At 50.4% G+C, this 6,000-nt stretch overlaps 1 protein-coding gene across 1 annotated transcript in view; it reads right to left on the minus strand.

Annotated features, from left to right (window-relative positions):
• The window catches only part of LOC142922901 (glycogen [starch] synthase, muscle-like), a 92,369-nt gene extending 88,603 nt beyond the window's left edge, over window positions 1-3,766 (minus strand). Inside the window, exon 1 of the mRNA XM_076063844.1 lies at window positions 3,428-3,766. The gene's annotated coding sequence lies outside the window, so the exon portion shown is untranslated. The remainder of the gene's footprint in view (window positions 1-3,427) is intronic.
• Between the last annotated feature and the right edge of the window lie 2,234 nt (window positions 3,767-6,000).

A 6,000-nucleotide genomic window follows, 5' to 3' on the forward strand; every position in this document is an offset into this window, starting at 1 on the left:
ATGTCCTCTGGCTCCCACATTATTTAACATCTATTTTGACCACGTAGTTCGTGAAGCCTTCAATAGCTGGACCGGAGGAATATCCATTTGGTACCGATATAATGGGAGGCTGATCGATGCCCGGGTGCGGTCAAGGGATAGCTCCCTATTGCTCGACCACGTTATGTATGCCGATGATTTGGTAATAGCTGCTCATTCAGGAGGAGTTGGAGACGCTGCTGCTGAGACTGGAGCATGCTACTAAGAGATGGGGCCTTACCTTCAGCCCCACCAAAACTAAGCACCTGCCTGGGTATTTTGTACCATCGGACACTCCACCCCCACAACTCCCAATCGGTGATGGGGCAGTTGTGGAGAGAGTGGAGAGTTTCCCATACCTGGGCAGTGTGCTCATGACCGGCTCCAGTTGAACAGCAGAGCTCTCACTCCGAATCAGTCGAGCGGCAATATATTTTCATCGGTTGCGTAAAGCTGTGTGGAAGCTACCTGGTCTGTCGCTCCGCACTAAGCTTCAGGTCTTCTCGGCCACGGTCATTCCCTCCCTTCTCTACGCTTGCGAAACGTGGACCCCCCTAATGGAACATCTTCGCCGGTTAGAAACATTTAGGCTGGCCTGCTTACGATCCATCCTGGGTTTAACCAGGCTGGATTGTGTGAGGAGCTCACCACCACCATTACACTCACCACCACCACCACGACACTCACCATCACCACCACTACACTCACCACCACCACCACCACTACTACACTCACCACCACCACGACACTCACCACCACCACCACTACACTCACCACCACACTCACCACCACCACAACGACACTCGCCACCACTACACTCACCACCACCACTCACCTCCTCACCACCACTACTACACTCACCAACACCACTACACTCACCACCACTGCACTCACCACCACCACTATACTCACCACCACCACTACACTCACCACCACCACTACACTCACCACCACTACACTCACCACCACCACCACTAGACTCACCACCACACTCACCACCACCACAACACTCACCACCACCACCACACTCACCACCACCACACTCACCACCACCACTACACTCACCACCAGCACACTCACCACCACCACCACACTCACCACCACCACTACACTCACCACCACCACCACACTCACCACCACGACACTCACCACCACCACTACACTCACCACCACCACTACACTCACCACCACTACACTCACCACCACCACCACTACACTCACCACCACTACACTCACCACTACCACCACTACACTCACTACCACCACACTCACCACACTCACCACCACCACTCACCACCCACCACCACCACCACACTAACCACCACCACCACACTCACCACCACCACACTCACCACCACCACACTCACCACCACCACCACACTCACCACCACCACCACCACTACACTCACCACCACCACTCACCACCACTACTCACCACCACCACACTAACCACCACCACCACACTCACCACCACCACACTCACCACCGCCACCACCACCACTCACCACCACCACCACTCACCACCACTACACTCACCACCACCACCACCACTACTCACCACCACCACACTCACCATCACCACCACTACACTCACCACCACCACACTCACCTCCTCACCACCACTACACTCACCACCACCACTACACTCACCACCACCATCACACTCACCACCACCACCACTACACTCACCACCACCATCACACTCACCACCACCATCACACTCACCACCACCACCACTACACTCACCACCACCACACTCACCACCACCATCACACTCACCACCACCACCACACTCACCACACTCACCACTACTACACTCACCACCACGACACTCACCGCCACCACCACTACACTCACCACTACACTCACCACCACACTCACCACCACTACACTCACCATCACCACCACACTCATCACACTCATCACCACTCACCACCACCACTACACTCACCACTACTCACCACCACCACTACACTCACCACTACTCACCACCACCACCACTACACTCACCACCACCACACTCACCACCACTACACTCACCACCACCACACTCATCACACTCACCACCACCACTACACTCACCACCACCACTACACTCACCACCACCACACTCACCACACTCACCACCACCACACTCACCACCGCCACCACCACCACTCACCACCACCACACTCACCACCACCACCACTACACTCACCACCACCACCACCACTACTCACCACCACCACACTCACCATCACCACCACCACACTCACCACCACCATCACACTCACCACCACCACCACTACACTCACCACCACCATCACACTCACCACCACCACCACTACACTCACCACCACCACACTCACCACCACCATCACACTCACCACCACCAGCACACTCACCACACTCACCACCACCACTACTACACTCACCACCACGACACTCACCGCCACCACCACCACACTCACCACTACACTCACCACCACCACACTCACCACCACTACACTCACCATCACCACCACTCACCACCACCACCACACTCATCACACTCACCACCACTCACCACCACCACTACACTCACCACTACTCACCACCACCACCACTACACTCACCACCACCACACTCACCACCACTACACTCACCACCACTACACTCACCACCACCACACTCATCACACTCACCACCACCACTACACTCACCACCACCACTACACTCACCACCACCACCACACTCACCACACTCACCACCACCACTCACCACCACCACACTCACCACCACCACCACCACTCACCACTACACTCACCACCACTCACCACCACCACCACACTCACCACCACCACTACACTCACCACCACCACTACACTCACCACCACCACACTCACCACTCACCACCACCACCACTCACCACCACTACACTCACCACCACCACTACACTCACCACCACCACACTCACCACCACCACACTCACCACCACCACCACCACCACTCACCACCACTACACTCACCACCACCACCACACTCACCACTACTCACCACCACCACCACTACACTCACCACTACTCACCACTACTCACCACCACACTCACCACCACCACCAACACACTCACCACCACTACACTCCCCACCACCACACTCACCACCACACTCACCACCACCACTACACTCACCACTACACTCACCACCACCACTAGACTCACCACCACCACCACACTCACCACCACCACACTCACCACCACTACACTCACCACCACTACACTCACCACCACCACTACACTCACCACCACCACCACCACACTCACCACCACTACACTCACCACCACACACACCACTACTCACCACACACACCACTACTCACCACACACACCACACACACCACACTCACCGCTCACCACCACACACACCACTACTCACCACCACCACCACTCACCTCGTCTCTCTGCAGCTGCTCACTAACAATGGCCGCCTCCTGTACGCCGCCAATGCCGCAACCAGCTGGGACCTCCTCCTCCTCCTTCTCTCTCTCTCCCTTTAACTCTTCCTTTAACTCTCTCTTTAACTCTCTCTCTTTAACTCTTCCTTTAACTCTCTCTTTAACTCTTCCTTTACCTCTCTCTCTTTAACTCTCTAACTCCTCCCCCTTTAACTCTCTCTTTAACTCTCTCTCACTCTCTCTTTAACTCTCTCTTTAACTCTTCCTTTACCTCTCTCTCTTTAACTCTCTAACTCCTCCCCCTTTAACTCGCTCCCTCACTCTCTCTCTCTCTTTAACTCTCTCTCACTCCTCCTCTCTCTCTCTCCCTTTAACTCTCTCTCTTTAACTCTTCCTTTACCTCTCTCCTCTCTAACTCCCTCCCCCTTTAACTCTCTCTAACTCTCTCTTTAACTCTCTCTCTTTAACTCTTCCTTTACCTCTCTCTCTTTAACTCTCTAACTCCTCCCCCTTTAACTCGCTCCCTCACTCTCTCTCTCTTTAACTCTTCCTTTAACTCTTCCTTTACCTCTCTCTCCCTTTAACTCTCTCTTTAACTCCTCCTTTAACTCTCTCTTTAACTCTCTCTCACTCTCTCTTTAACTCTCTCTCCCTTTAACTCTTCCTTTAACTCTCTCTTTAACTCTTCCTTTACCTCTCTCCCTTTAACTCTCTAACTCCTCCCCCTTTAACTCGCTCCCTCACTCTCTCTCTCTCTTTAACTCTCTCTCACTCCTCCTTCTCTCTCTCTCTTTAACTCTCTCTCACTCTTTAACTCTTCCTTTACCTCTCTCCCTCTCTAACTCCTCCCCCTTTAACTCTCTCTTTAACTCTCTCTCTCACTCTCTCTTTAACTCTTCCTTTAACTCTCTCTCTCTCCTTTAACTCTCTCTCACTCCCTTTAACTCTCTCTCTCTCTTTAACTCTTCCTTTACCTCTCTCCTCTCTCTCTTTAACTCTCTCTTTAACTCTCTCTCTAACTCTCTCTTTAACTCTCTCTTTAACTCTCTCTCTCTTTAACTCTCTCTCTCTCTTTAACTCTCTCTCTCTAACTCTTCCTTTAACTCTCTCCCTCTCTAACTCCTCCCCCTTTAACTCTCTCTAACTCTCTCTCTTTAACTCTCTCTCACTCTCTCTTTAACTCTCTCTCTAACTCTCTCTTTAACTCTCTCTCCTCCCCCTTTCACTCTCCCTTTAACTCTCTCACTCCTCTTTAACTCTCTCCTCTCTCTCATTCCTCCCCCTTTAACTCTCTCTCTCTCTTTAACTCTTCCTTTACCTCTCTCCCTCTCTAACTCCTCCCCCTTTAACTCTCTCTCACTCTCTCTTTAACTCTTCCTTTAACTCTCTCTCTCTCTTTAACTCTCTCTCTTTAACTCTCTCTTTAACTCTCTCTCTCTCTTTAACTCTCTCTTTAACTCTCTCTCTCTTTAACTCTCTCTCTCCCTTTAACTCTCTCTCTCTCTTTAACTCTTCCTTTACCTCTCTCCCTCTCTAACTCCTCCCCCTTTAACTCTCTCTAACTCTCTCTTTAACTCTCTCTCACTCTCTCTTTAACTCTTCCTTTAACTCTCTCTCTCCCTTTAACTCTCTCTCTCTTTAACTCTCTCTTTAACTCTCTCTCTTTAACTCTCTCTCTCTAACTCTCTCTTTAACTCTCTCTAACTCTCTCTTTAACTCTCTCTTTAACTCTCTCTTTAACTCTCTCTCTTTAACTCTCTCTCTCCCTTTAACTCTCTCTCTCTCTTTAACTCTTCCTTTACCTCTCTCCCTCTCTAACTCCTCCCCTTTAACTCTCTCTAACTCTCTCTCTTTAACTCTCTCTCACTCTCTCTTTAACTCTTCCTTTAACTCTCTCTCTCCCTTTAACTCTCTCTCTAACTCTCTCTCTTTAACTCTCTCTCTCCCTTTAATTCTCTCTCTTTAACTCTCTCTAACTCTCTCTTTAACTCTCTCTTTAACTCTCTCTTTAACTCTCTCTCCTCCCCCTTTCACTCTCCCTTTAACTCTCTCTCTCTTTAACTCTCTCCTCTCTCTCACTCCTCCCCCTTTAACTCTCTCTCTTTAACTCTTCCTTTACCTCTCTCTGTTTAACTCTCTCACTCCTCCCCCTTTCACTCTCTCTCTTTAACTCTCTCTTTACCTCTCTCTCACTCTCCCTTTAACTCTTCCTTTACCTCTCTCCTCTCTCTCTTTAACTCTCTCTTTAACTCTCTCTCTCTTTAACTCTCTCTTTTAACTCCCTCTCTTTAACTCTCTCTCTTTAACTCTCTCTCTCTCTCTTTAACTCTTCCTTTACCTCTCTCTCTTTAACTCTCTCTCACTCCCTTTAACTCTATCTCTTTAACTCTTCCTTTACCTCTCTCCTCTCTCTCTTTAACCCTCTCTTTAACTCTCGCTCTCCTCCCCCCTTTCACTCTCCCTTTAACTCTCTCTCACCCCCTTTAACTCTCTCCCTCACTCTCTCTTTAACCTCTCTCACTCCTCCTTTCACTCTCTCCCTTTAACTCTCTCACTCACTCACTCTCGCT

This window comes from Petromyzon marinus, unplaced genomic scaffold, assembly GCF_048934315.1.
Source record: "Petromyzon marinus isolate PM22_M1 ecotype Great Lakes invasive population unplaced genomic scaffold, UKy_Petmar_22M1.pri1.0 PM_Scaffold_201, whole genome shotgun sequence".
NCBI classification, from domain to species: Eukaryota; Metazoa; Chordata; class Hyperoartia; order Petromyzontiformes; family Petromyzontidae; genus Petromyzon; species Petromyzon marinus.